Here is a 15009-nt window from a genome sequence, read left to right as displayed (position 1 = left end):
GCTGAGGAGGAAACACAGCTCACTCCAGTTACCTTGTGGCATGCCAATACTTCCTTTCAATCACAATGGTTTTCGTCTTTAAGTCCGTGACATCACAGGCATAATTCAACATCTTTTGGGCAGGAAGGAAGATATTATTCTTCTCATTATACTGATGGGTAAGCTGAAATGCAAAGCAGTTAATTCAAAGTGAAACAGTGATAAAGTCAATAGTAAAACTCACCACAGTTTTGTTTACCAACCCAAGTCCTTACGATCCCAAAATACAAGAACAGCTGTAAAAGCCTTGTGGTTTCTTAATTTTTTCCTATACCTACATGGGAGGGTAAGGGATAAATGATCCCAAACAATGGTAATCCACAACAAAGCATTCTTGACATCATATTCAGCTTTCGCATAGCGAGCTCTTCACCTGATCAAGTTATTCCATTGCAATAGTTTGGGGAGTATCTTAGAGGGCTGCCTGTTGTTGGTTTAAACCATCTTGATCATTCAGGAACCCAGTAGCAATGAGAAAGTTCAAAATAAGATAGTGCTACACATTGATTTTCCTATATGACAGACATATTTCTACAAGACAGAAGGCTGACCTAATGCTTCCCTACAACATGGCTGAAGTGGCATCCTGTTCCCCATAGGTTTTTCAGTTTAATTTTAGCAGCTTTCTTACTAGATTAATGAGCTGAACTAACTCAAAAAGGAATCAGATAAGTGCCAGAGCTTTAAAACAAACAACAACAACAACAACAAAAAAGATGCAAAATGGTGATTTGTGGGTGCATTTGAAAATAGAAATTTTTTTGTATTTTTCATAGAGACATGGCATTCTGTAGAATGATATTGCTCCAACGGTTTGAGTTTGGCTTTCTTTTTCCCCCTCAATTGTAAATGTTATGCATTCTTTTTGGCCATTTCAGTAAATAGATTTTCTGATACGTGTGAAAGACAGTCTAAAGTTCCCCTCATTTGCCTCACGACCATTCCCAGGACAGACACTGAGACCCTAAAGACACCGATGGGAATTCTGGCCTGCCAGTAATGGATGAACACCAAAAATCCTGAGGCCCTTGAGCAGAATTCTGGCCTGCCAAGTGATTGTTCACAGCTGTGTCTTCAGTGACTGCTTCTAGCAGGGCCTGCCAAAGGGCGACCCGGCCTATATGCTTGCACCTGCTTCACGACAATAGACCAGGAATTTTCCCACCTCTTGGCCAGATGAACTTGCTGGGGCAACTTGGTAGCCCCCCCATGGAAAATCCTTCATCTGCTCCACTACCAGCGTGAGGCACGGAGATGAAGCCCCCCTACCAAGGACTGAGACAGAGACACCTGTAATTCTGATGCAGGGGTGCTGGCCTGACTGAAGCAGGATGCCTGCTGAGTGCTGCCTACAGATGTGTTCACTGGACCTAGACTGGTTTCCCCCAGAAAGCAGTCCTGAAACAGTGGGTCCCACTCACTGCTGATACTGACTTATCCTGCTGAGAACATGAACTGTCTGTACCCATCTTCAATACCTTTTTCCCCCTCAGCAATTTCAATAGACTTCTTCTTCTTGATTGTATCTGTTCCCCCTCAGCCATTTCAAGATCTGTTTCCCCCCTCAGCAATTTCAATAGACTTCTTCTTCTTGATTGTATCTGTTCCCCCTCAGCCATTTCAAGATCTGTTTCCCCCCTCAGCAATGGACTATAATAGAAACTTGAGTTAACCAGGACTTAACCTTGAGTCAACCAGACAGGGCCATTATCTTCCCAACGTGACTAGGCAAACTCTGTCGGCTGGACTATGAGGACTTAGTCTCTCCACATTTGGTAGCTATACTCCTGTCTTGGTTCAGGGCAAATTTTGGGGAGAACCCCCAAAGGGGCTCCTCTAGGAAAGCAGATTCATTTGGCCCCTCCCCTATGAAATATTAATCCCAATATTACTGGGCGGGACGTGCCTGGGCTCGTCTGACCCTTGCTGCTGGGCCAAAGGCGGCAGCTGTGATGTTTCACCTCAGAGATACATTTGGCCGGCTGGATCGTGCAGCTAGGCACTCGCAACAAATCCAGGCATAGTAGAAACTCAGTTTACCTCTGGTGGAAAAGGTTCAGGGGACGGTGAAGAGAAAAAGGAGAGGATTCTGCTGTAGAGTTTTAATCCAGAGTTTATTCCAGGATGACAGACCTCTGAATCCTGTAACAGCTCCCAACAGAATCCAGACCACATGGTCCCATGTCCTTTTAAGCCCGGGGACAGGGGGAGGGGAAGGCACAGGTGAGCCACCAACCAGGTGGGAGGAGGGGAAGGCTCAAAGGATAAAGACACTTGGACAGGCCAATGAGCCCGGACCTGAGGGGCATCTTTTGAACTTCTGCCAACCACACAATGACCCTGCTGGAATGTTAAGACTGATGGACAGCACTTAGCAGGAGGGCAAAGGGGGAGGGGAAAGGACAGATTTCACCTATCCCAACACCTGAGGGATTTTCCTGTTTCCTGAAACAGGAAATGGCGTCACACTGCAACACTCCCCCCAACCGGTCCAGGAGAAAATAGCTCCTTGGAAAGAGGTGGAAAAAACCTGTTTATTAAACAATAAAACCTAAACAATATTGAACAATAAAACCCCTTGTTGCTCCAAAAGAGATGACAAACTGAGAAAGTCCCCTCCCTCGGTTGCAGTTCAGCTCACACAGGCTCTTATCAGTCCCTCCGGTGCTGGAAATGTTGCGGGCCGGGCACGGCCTGGTGGGCCACAGGTGCTAGCTGCCGGTGCTCTTCTGGGTGTTCAGTCCAGAGCAGGTTTCAAGAGGTCCAAAGAAAAGGGAAAAAAGAAAAGAAACCACAGTCCAGGGAACTTCCTTGCCTCAGCAAGCTAAAACTAACTAAAAGCAAAGGAGAGCTCTGTCCCACTGTCTGTTCATCCACAGACAACACAGTCCAGGAGCAGGAATGTGGAGGAGTGAGTGCAGTGTCTGAAAACAAACTGCTGCTTCTTCTCTCCCCCCTTCACTCTCTGCAACAAGTCTTAAAGGTGCAAAACTTATTATGCAGCATAAACAGAACAAGATGATTGGGGATAAAAGCATCGTATAGTCAGCTTAGGACAACTCCCTCTCTCTTTCTCCCCCTCTTTTCTATTCTTTTCCTCTCCCTAATTCCTTTCATGCATTTGCTGTGGTCATTCTATAAAGGTGCATTTGTTTGGATTGATACTGCAATCCCCTTTCTGTGTTGTCTGTTGCACTCCGAGATCAGTTAACCAACCATCACCACCCCCATTGGTATGAGCGGATCGTGACATTAAATTGGCATCATGGACAGGATTCTGATAGACAGAAGGGTCTGCAAGGCTGTTTGTAGTCTGTAACAGGGGAAGGACGATTTGCTTCAGCCACACCTAGCCCCTCATCGCGAAAGGGTTGAACGAAGCTGGAAAGCAAGGAAAGCTCTTCGAATTTCCCACAAACTGCGCACGCCCAGGTGAAATACGCCCCCATACTCTATTGAGAGTTCTGTCTTTAGAATTTCCAAAAAAAATCTCTTAGCGCAAAAGGGGAAACTGTTTTTGTTTATGTGTGAATTTGGACTGTCTGGGAAGGAAGGGACAACTTGAAGGAACTAAGCAGGGCCTCCCAGGGAGATTTGGTCTCTTCACCCAGCCAGGGAAGCAAAGGGGAACACAGCAAAGGCTATGAGATTGTCTAACTTAAGTTTGCACCTCCCTGTCATGGTTTTGGTCCCTTCATAAAATGACTGAAAACTCTAGCACAAAAGTTAAAGCTGAATTTTCTGCTCTGCTTGATAAATAGAATGCCAAGCCTTCTCCAAGGGGGGAGGTTTGGGCAGAGAACAGCTGGTTTAATTTAGAAAATGTCATAGATAGAATTTGTTCTTTACAACATGAAACAGAAGTTAAACTGGGCAAAAATAAAACCATCCTCTGCTCAGTTTCAGCAGCTTGTCTCACAGCAGCCATAGAAACCCTTTTTAAGCAAAGAAACGAGGAAATAGCAAGAATAGATTCCCTTCAAAACCTAGTTGAAATTTTGCAGAAAGAATTAAAGGAAGATAGAAATGAGATCTATATGTTGCGAGCTGCCCTTAGAGAGGAACTTGCTAAGAATTCACATCATACTCATTCCTCTACAGAGCCAGAGGAAGAGGAAACTCCTGATGTTAAACAAATCTATCCCCGTCAGGAACTTGAGGCAGTAAAAAATTGGAGAGAATACTGCTGTCCTCGCTTGAGACCCTTGGTTCAAACAGAATAGAACTATATTAATGATGAGGATTGTTGGAATGTTGGGGGACATAAGACAGATGATGCACTTTGGACCTGGTTAACATAAGAGATTTGATAACAGGATGCCTTGGCATAAACAAATGGAACTTTGAAAATTCGACCTGGATTGCAAGAAGATTAAATCAAACGGGTTTACTGGCAAAAGAAAATCGCATTAAACTCTGCAAGCAAGAGATGTTGTTATATGCGTAAGTTTGTGTATGTGATTTTAACCTAATCATTGTAGTACACATTACTAGTCTCCCTGAAATGGTATATAAGTGCTTGTATCCCACAATAAAATTGGATTCTGATTACCGAGTGGGTCTCCCTGTCTCTCTGCATTGCCGAAAGAGGATCTTGACCCACATATCACAACTAAACAAATACCGTTCAGTGCTACCGAATTAGCTAAGCTGTAAAAAGAATTTGGGCGCCTCCCACAAGAATCAGAGACAGAATATGTCTTCCGAGTGTCCCTCGATGGTGGAGATCAAATTAAATTAACCGGAGGCCAGTGGGTACTGGGGACATGGAGCCTTCTTCACAACAGGAGATAAGGAGGTAAGCGTGATGCATGGTCCCTGACACAGGGTGCGTCTTTCTGGGCCGGGAGAATGAATCCTTTGGAAAGGGGTGACCCCCTGGCAATCGTTGACACTACCGACCAGCTCTTAGAAAGTGTCCACAAAGCCGCCTGCCTGCAAAAGATTGATGAAAAGAAATTAGTTCCTGGTTTTGAATGCCCAATGCAATTACCTGTGAAGCCAGAACTAATGACCAATTGAACTCGTGGGCTTCCAGAAACACTTAAACATACAGCAATGACTCTACAGAAAACCATAATGGCTTTGAATCCTGTAGAAAGACTAAATAAGATTCCTCAGGAATTCCCCTGACCAAAGTGGACCTAGAGATCCTGGCTTCACTCCCTACTCTTCCCCCTCACAGCCCTCAGCTTCTCAATCTGATTCACCTGCCAATAGCCATAAAGTTTGGACATGAGCTGAAGTTGCAGTAGATCTGATTAATTATTGTAGACAATATGGAGCTATAAAAACCCCGGCATAGAAATCAGAAAATAACAACGGTGTTTGGTTTATTGGGGCTCCTCACAGTGAAAATATAGAGAAAGGAAAACAGATCTCTAACTGCCACCATTGGTGGTTGTTGGGAATTCAAAAGTGGGTCCCCAAAGAGGTGATGGATGGTTTGCCCCTTGATAAATTGCAGAAAATAATAAATAATTGGCACCAGCGAAAACCGAATCCATTGGCTCAACCCAGTGCACCCCTCCCTTCTCAGGGACAAAAACTAACCCTCCCCCAGCCTCTCCCACAGAACACAGGCCGTGAACCAAAACCAACAGGGTTTTCGGGAAACAAATCTCTCTGCCGCTTACAGGCGGGCAAAGGGGCGGAGCTTGGGTTTATTTAAGAATGCTCACTAAAAATAAATCAGGACATATATTAAGCCCAGCTATCACGGGCCTCCACAGGCTACTAGTAACCTTTTTGATTGACATTGGGGCTCAAATCTCTGCACTAACAAAAAAGGATGCCCAGAGGTGTGGAATTGTTCCAACTAAGAGACAATGCTGTGTTCTTAATGCTCTGGGAACTACAGAATCTGTGAATGTTGCCTTAGCCAAACTGACGCTCCCTGGAAATGAGCAACAGCTAGTCATCAAACTGGTAATTGGGAACATTCCAAATAATTGATTAGGAATGGGTGTCCTTGCTGGGAGGCAGTGGGAAGACTCTGAGGGATTTCTGTGGTCTTTTGGCACACTGCCACTTAACATTAGGCCGCTTCAAACCGCACCCTCCCTACCCTATAATCAAACAACTAATGTAAAACAATACCCTCTACCTTCTGGTGCCAGAGAAGGTATCAAAGTGGTTCTACAGGACTTGAGAAACCAAGGGGTAATAATTCACACACATTCTCCTTTTAATTCACCAGTATGGCCAGTCTGAAAAGCCAGTGGAAAGTGGAGATTAACAGTAGATTTTCACACGCTTAAAGCCAACACAGACCCTCTTACAGCAGTGGTCCCAAACTTAGCTGACTTAATAACATCAGTTCAAGAAAAGGCTCACTCAATCATGGCAATGGCAACTATGGATGTCAAAGACATCTTCCTTATGATACCTATACAGCCAGAAGATAGGGACCATTTTGCCTTCACATGGGAAAGGACAGCAATACACTTGCACTAGGCTTCCCCAAGGCTACAAACACTCCTCCACTTTGGCCCACCATGCTTTAGTTCAGGAATTAGAAAAAATACCCAAACCTGATCCTGCTGATCCTGTAGCTGATAATCAATACATTTAAGACACTCTGGGGGGGGGGGGGGCGGGGGGGGGTGGTGGGGAGGGGGGGAAGGATGAAATAGAGGTAGTAGGGAAACATCAGCAGATAATAATCTCTCACTTAAAAAGTCTTGTTTTGCAGATACCCACAGAGAAAATTCAGAAACCTTCTCAGGAAGTGAAGATTTTGAGAATTTGGCGGAAAGGAGGCATGACATGTATTCCACCCGATACCCTAACCTCTTTAGATCAGATTCAAAGGCCTGAATTGAGGAAAGATCTCCAGCAAGCTCTAGGACTATTAGCGTTCTGGAGAAAACACATCCCAGATTACTCAATAATTGCTAGGCCTCTTTTTGACTTGCTGAGGAAAAGGATGAAATGGGATTGGACTCCTTCTCAGGAAGAAGCATTGCAATTACTGATTTTTGAGGCAACAGCTCACCAAGCACTAGGCCCTATCCATCCCACAGATCCCTTTCAGGTGGAATGGGGATTTGCCTCCTCAGGGCTATCAGTACACATTTGGCAGTGGGGTCCCGAGGGTCCAACGGGGCCTCTTGGTTTTTATTCCTGCGGTTTCAAAGATGCTGAGAAAAGATACACTACCTGGGAAAAGGGGTTGTTTGTAGTTAGCTTAGCTCTCCTAGAAGAGGAAAAAATTGCATGACAAGAGCCTATTGTATTAAGAGGCCCTTTCAAAGTTATCAAAATCATCACTAATGGGAGCCCCACACCTCCCCCCCACCTGACGGGGTAGCCCAAAGGGCCTCAGTTAGGAAATGGTATGCTCAGATCGAAGGCTATTGTAATACCGTCTCAATAACGGAAGATGCTGCTAAAAATCTAACAATCCAAGGCACTGAGAGCCTGGTTAGCAGCCAAGATAAATCTGCCTCTGTAATCAAAGCTGCCCTTCCTTTCTCCCCCGAACAAGCAGCAAGTTCTTGGTTCACAGATGCCTCTGCAAAACGGGAAGGGAAGGTATGGAGGTGAAAGAATCATTACCGAAGGGGAAGGCAGCGCTCAGGCTGGGGAACTCATAGCTGTTTGGAGTGTTTTCCGATGTGAGGCACAGAACATTTCTCTTGTCTGCATTTACACCGACTCTTACGCAGTGTACAAAGGTTGTACCGAGTGGCTTCCTTTCTGGCAGCAAAATGATTGAGAAGTTCACAGAATTCCAGTGGGGCAAAAGGAAAAGGGGCAAGAAATTTTAGATGTTGCAAGCCAAGGAAATGTTGCTATTGGTTGGGTAGCTTCTCAGCAAACAGATGGAAATCCAGCAGGAGAGTGGAAGAATAGAGCTGATGAACTAGCAAGGCTCAGCCCCCTGAAAAAGGAACTCATTAGTGAGGACTGGGATCAACTATTAGAATGGCTGCATGGAAAAAGACAGCACACAGGTGCGAAAGATTTGTACAAAGAAGATGATGCTCGTGGTTGGCTGGTTACCAGGGAAATGTGTAAAACATGCGTATCAGCCTGCGAGCAATGTCACAGGTGAGTGGAGAGACATCCTTTAGAAGATGACCCTCTGCATTTAAGAAAGGGTAAAGGCTTATGGGACGCGTGGCAGGTAGACCATATCGGCGCCTTTAAGAAGTCAGGAGGTAAGCACTTTGTGCTAGTAGGAGTAGAAATTGTATCTGGGTTGGTTCAAGCTGATGCTTTGAAAAGAGCTACAGGTGATAATGCAGTTAAAGCTTTGCAGGGGTGGTTTGGAACTTTCCCAAAGCCACAGGAAATTCAATCTGATAACAGGTCCCACTTCACTGCTAGAGGTGTACTGCATTGGGCAAAAGGTGAAGGAATTAAGCGGTCTTTCCACACCCCTTTCCACTACCCTCAAGCTAAGGGGATCTTAGAAAGGACCAAGGGTTTTTTGAAAGGACTTCTGAAGCCCCGGGAGGGAAATTGGGACGTTCGGTTATGGGAAGCTGTTAAAAGAGTGAACAGTAGATGGAGGGTGAATGGATGTCCCAAAATCACTGCCTTTTGCCCAACAGCTCCAAGCATCGTTCCCTTACTTCGGCGACCTGACAATTCAAAAAGTCCAGCACATTACCCTGGACAACCTGTTCTGGTGGACCTCCCTACTGTAGGGGAAGTAGCACTAGTGCTGAAAACCCCTCTGAAGAAATATGCATGGGTAGCCTCTGATGCTCTAGGGAAAGAGCATTGGATAAATACATGCTGGATAATCCTATCCATTTTTACTCTTTTCTGCCCCTCAGTGGAAGGATTTCTGTTGTTTTTACTTTTACAGAAGAACCCTGAGGGACATGAAAATCATCTGAACCATGATAACACTGGTGATGCTTTTCTGCATCCTACCACAATTCCATGGACAGGATCCTGCTGAGTGGTTGTGGTCTGAAGCTACCCTCCATCCCACTAATGTTCTAGGAGCGTATCCCAAGGGTGGCCACCCGAACCTAGAGCCTATAGTGCTGCATGACCCCCAGGTATATGGTCCAAGTGAGTGGGGATGGGATCAGAAGGACTGGACTAGAGCCCTAACTGGAACAATTGGTGAGTCGATTGTGGAAGCATGCAGAAAAATGGAAGGATCTCTCTATGAGAAATCCACCTCCATCACAGTTGCTGGAAATTTTATGGAACCAGATGGGAAAAATGATTTGGATATCCCTTCAGCGAGACTGTGTCCTACAAACAAGTGGGAGTGTGCCAAACAAATTCCCCTTACTCTGTGTTGCTGCCAGGAGTATGTTGGTAATTACACTCTAGGTCGCAAAACGAACAATGTTGCAAGTACAAAGGATTGTAAAAATGAACCAACTGATTGCTGGCATAATTTTACGTTAACTAAACCGACTTAAGTGACATGCCGCTGGCAAAATAACTTGACCAACCTGTTAGGTTGAAAAGGCTTAGCTCATAAATTTAAGATAGACGCTATTACAAAACCCACGCTGAGTACCGTAGTTACATCCCAGTGGAATAGACGGGACGGAGAGCATGAAGCCCACACTGAGCACCATAGTTACACCCCAATGGGTAGAAGGGACTGAGAGCACAAAGCTGACATTGAGTACAGTAGTTACATCCTAGTGGGCAGAAGGGACTGAGAGTCCCCTTAGTCAATGTGGCCTTGGTCCCAAGCTTTTGTTCACTTGGCAGGAATGGGAAAAACAAAAAGCCTGGCAGCTTCAAGGGGGAGTGGGAGAAGAAATTAGCTGAAGGATTTGTGGAACTGCTTATAGCAAAGCAATCTCAATCAGTGTTTTGACAGATCAGACAAATAAGCGTGAACAGGTTTGTACGCCCCCAAGCGTACAAGACTGTTGGCACAATTTTACATTAACACAAACTGCAGAAGTAGTTTGTCTTTGGTCCAAAACTAGTGAAGGCTTTTCTTTTAAGTTGATAATAAATGGTATGAACCAACCTTCTACTACCACCACTCCAGCCCAACCACTGCTTATGCTTAGCCTGAGAAGTTTTGAAATTGGACCATATATAATCAGGAAAACTGGTCAACAACACATATTGTTCAATCTGGCACGGTCTCTTAAACAAGTCAAATTGCTGATGATGCAAAACAATGTCTCAAAAATTCAGTCAGCCTGTTTGCCTTTTTTGTGGACTTCCTTTGAGGATTGGACCACCTGGCTGCAAAAACAGAAAGTCTGTTTTTTCTTTAAAAACGGACACTAAGAGACATAACCGGTGTTTTGGGAACAGGTTTTGAAATACTAAATAGTATTGATTCTGAAGTACTAATGGATAAATTGGCTGCCACAAAATGGTTAGAGATTTGACCAAATTAAAACAACCACTTCCTTCAATCATCCTTATTGGCTTTGGGAACACAGCAGTGCTTGCTGTCAAACATATTACCAGCTTGGGAAAAGGTAAATGTAAGTGATCGCACATTGGTATACTGATGCACTCGGTGCTACACAAAACAACCTTTCTTTGGCTCTTAGCTCTATCCAGGCACAATTGTCGATGCAGTCAGTTGCTGCCTCAATGATAAGAGAAGGTGAAGGCAATTTTCCTACTGAAATTCAGAAAAGAATTTGGGACAGTGCCACTGATTTTGAAAGAGAATTCCAATCCTGGCGGAACTTGGTGAATTTTACTTATCACCCCATTACAAACACAGCCACAGCTCTTGTGTTAACCGTACGCAATGCCTCAGTGCATTTGAGATTTCCTATTATTGCATTAGGGCTAAATCATGATGGAGCTATGTTAATTTGGAATCTTCTATTGTCCGAGAACAAGGCTTCATCTGTGAAAGTAATGCAATTCCAGCTCAGGATGTTTGTTTGGACACAGAACAAAATATCTGTCATTTTGAAATTCATCCTAACGAGACTTTCGAAACAGTCCTTAAATATATAGGCAATGGGTGTGGGTGCTTTAGAACTGCTTGTGATATGGTATTTGTAGAAAATGCAGTAGTGGATAGTAAAAATCATTCAAATTTTTGCGCTTGTAACTTTACAAAATTGAGGGATGTGATTTTTCTTCAGAAGCTCCAGTTACCTCCCATTACCTTTTACAATCCAATTAAAGACTGATTCACAAACTATTACTGTCCTAGGGTGACGTTATGATGCTTATATCCCCATCCGTGTGTTCTGTTTATGCTGGATATCATGTTCTGTGCCTTCAAGACTAGCTGTGAAGAGCGAATGTTTTGTTTCGGTTTTGCTATCAGCCGCTCCCCCACAGCTGGCGCGACACAGAGACAGGGCAGTACATGGGTGCTGCTTTTGCTTTTTGCTTTGCTTTTTCGCTTTGCTCTTGCTTCGGCTTTGCTCCTGCTTTGCTCTTGCTTTTTTGCTCCTGCTCATTAGTTAGTTTAGCTAAGCAGTCCAAATTTTCCCTGGACTGTTTCTCCTTTCCCTTTTTTGGACCTACTCGGACCTGCTCCGGACTGGGACCTGGGAAACACCAAGAGTTTGCACCTTGTGGCCAAGGTGCAGCAGCTACCCCAACACAGGACAGACTGATAACAGAGCGAGCACTCCCAAGAGAGACTTTCTGAAGCTGTCTACTTTTTCAGAGCGGTGAAAGAGTGGTGCCATCTGGTATTGTTCCTTTTGTGTGCTGGGGGGTGCTTTGCCTGTTACAGAAACAGGTTCTTTCCACTTGTTTCCAAGGAATCCTTCCCGACCCGGTTGGGGGGAGGGGCTGTGTGGGTTTGTTTTCTGGAGGGTCCACCTTTTGGAGGTTTTCTCCCAAATTTGCCCTAAACCAGGACATTTACCTACTCCCATTGGGATGAACATTACTTTGGTAAAGCAATCTTTGCTTCATCAGGACTTCATTGAAATATTGGAGAAGATCAAGAAGAATAGACAGAAAGCACTGGTAACTGTTCATCACAATGTGAAAGAAATACACCATGTCATAGAGAGAGTAAGAAAAGATGCTGAACACAGGTGGTAGGATACTCTTTTTGGGTGGTCACCTATTGCCACAAGAGTCCTGAATAGTATGTGTCATCCCATCATTGCCCTTTTGCGTTTCGTTTTGATTGGGGTTTTTTAATCAGCAATCTTACTCATTATGAATTGGAGAATGATGAAAGAGTTAACAAAATTGATGTCTGTAATTAATGCAAACAACTTGGCTGATGTCCTTTTCACTGTGGACATCTCCAAGACTATTGACACAAGGCGACTATAAATGAGAGGATGTGTTTTGAAATCGTCTTCAATTTTCTTTGATGATTATAAGAAAATTACTTTTGATTTTTGGTGAATTGTTTTGAAAAAAAATATTTTAAATTAACTGTTGTTGATTTGTTTATTGCTTTATTGCCTTTGATTATTTGTGATTAGTTTCAGATATTTGAAAAAAATGTTTCAAAATAATATGGTTTAAATTACTGTTATTATATTTGTTTCTTGTTTCCTTACCCCCACCTTTTTCTATCTTTTCTTGTCCTTCCCTTCTCTCTCTCTGTCTGATGTATTGTCTCTGCTTTCCGGGATATGCTACCAATGTGCGACAAGTACACAACAATAGTACAGAACACTGCTGATGAAGACCCTTTGAAGCCTGTCGTGAGTCACCAGGTGCTGTGAAAGACGGTCTGAGGTCCCCCTCATTTGCCTCACGACCGTCCACAGGACCGATATCAGGACCCTGAGGACCCCGATGGGACCTCTGGCCTGCCAGTAATGGATGAACACCAAAAATCCTGAGGCCCCTGAGCAGAATTCTGGCCTGCCAAGTGATTGTTCACAGCTGTGTCTTCAGTGACTGCTTCTAGCAGGGCCTGCCAAAGGGCGACCTGGCCTATATGCTTGCACCTGCTTCACGACAATAGACCAGGAATTTTCCTACCTCTTGGCCAGATGAACTTGCTGGGGCAACTTGGTAGCCCCCCCATGGAAAATCCTTCAGCTGCTCCACTACCACCGTGAGGCATGGAGATTGAAGCCCCCCTACCAAGGACTGAGACAGAGACACCTGTAATTCTGATGCAGGGGTGCTGGCCTGACTGAAGCAGGATGCCTGCTGAGTGTTGCCTACAGATGTGCCTACAGGACCTAGACTAGTTTCCCCCAGAAAGCAGTCCTGAAACAGTGGGTCCCACTCACTGCTGATACTGACTTATCCTGCTGAGAACATGGACTGTCTGTACCTGTCCTCAATACCTTTTTCCCCCTCAGCAATTTCAATAGACTTCTTCTTCTTGATTGTATCTGTTCCCCCTCAGCCATTTCAAGATTCTGTTTCCCCCCTCAGCAATGGACTATAATAGAACCTTGAGTTAACCAGGACTTTGAGATCTTCCCAACGTGACTAGGCAAACTCTATCGGCTGGACTAAGAGGACTTAGTCTCTCCATGTTTGGTAGCTATACTCCTCTCTCTTTCTCCCCCTCTTTTTTATTCTTTTCCTCTCCCTGATTCCTTTCAGGCATTTGCTGTGGTCATTCTATAAAGGTGCATTTGTTTGGATTGATACTGCAATCCCCTTTCCAGGTTGTCTGTTGCACTCCGAGATCAGTTAACCAACCAACCAGTTAACCAACCCCTTGGTATCAGCGGATCGTGACAATACCTTCTTTCAAGCTGACATTGGTTCTAGTCCATATAAGCACACTGGTAGGTAAAAGTAGACTCTAAAAGATAACATTCAAAATGTATTTCCCTTGTCTTCCCATTAAAGCAAGTGAAGAAAGCAGACAGGAGATCTTCAGATAACATGCTATGCAAATTGAAAAGATTCTGTCCTTATTTGAAGCAACTGAGAAACTCACACAATGAAATACCATTCAGACAGATCGAAGGGTCACAGATGATGTCAAATCTGTACTTTCAATGTTTGAATGAAGCAAGATTTCTTGAAGTACAATCCTATAAAATGAAGGTGAGTTTGCAGAAGCAATTGAACTGGGTCTGTTTTATAAACACAATGTTTTCTAAGTAACTGAGGATTCAGGAAAGCAACCTTGGAATTTAAAGGATTTAGAAAGATACAAATACCAAGACTGGCAGTTCATTAGCTTTAACAGTCTCTTCAAATAAGATCTATTTTTAACTTCTTCTTGTAGTAGGTCTGAAGACATTAGGAATGATGCAATAAAACAAACAACAAACCAAAACAAAACCAAAACAGCTTTCTCAAAAAGCTTGGAGAAACCAGAGAAATTATGATTTTTAGGGGTTAAGTAGTCCTTTAAAAGTTGTCTCTGGGAAAAGAGATAAAAAACCACTAATTGACTGTGGAGTATATTCCAAACCTGTCCTGAAGCATGTAAGGGACAAGAGCCTGTAATAAAACTACTATGCTGGGTTCATCTGTTAAAAGCATTCCAGAATGGTTGAAATTATCAATCACATAATGTGGGATTAAAAAAAAAAAGAAAAAAAGAAAAAAAGAAAAAGAAAAAAGAAGAAAGCATAGAGAAAAAAATATTTTGAACATGTTTTCCCATTCCCAGATGGCATAACAGCTTTATTTCATTTTGTTCCTAAGACTGATTAATAGCTTATGAAGTGTTTTACAATTGAGAGTGAGAGTGTTCACACTAACCATACAATTTGGATGGATCTCTTTTACTTTGCACAGCAGCAGATACGGTTTAGCACTCCACAGTTCAGTCCCCGAAAGTGAATGGGTGTGGCAGATTTAACCTAACTGACCAGTCCACCAGAATGCTTAATTATCTTGGAAAATGCTTTGCTCTGTCTCATTATCTGGACATGTCTCTCTAGCTCCGCTTTGAGCTCCTTGATCTTTCATCTACAGGATGAGATCCAATTTAGCTTAGCAAGGACATAGCCTTCAAAACCACATCTTTTATCTTCTGCATTCATACAAGTACATTTCTACTGCAGGGAACCCTGTGGAAGATCCTAGTTGTTTTGTTTCTCAGATAGTTGTTGCATAAAAGAGCTCTTCTTTTAATTTTTTCCCTGCTAA

This window comes from Molothrus aeneus, unplaced genomic scaffold (genome assembly GCF_037042795.1).
Source record: "Molothrus aeneus isolate 106 unplaced genomic scaffold, BPBGC_Maene_1.0 scaffold_52, whole genome shotgun sequence".
NCBI classification, from domain to species: Eukaryota; Metazoa; Chordata; class Aves; order Passeriformes; family Icteridae; genus Molothrus; species Molothrus aeneus.
The sequence above is the reverse complement of the archived record's forward strand: the minus strand, read 5'-3'. Positions refer to the sequence as shown.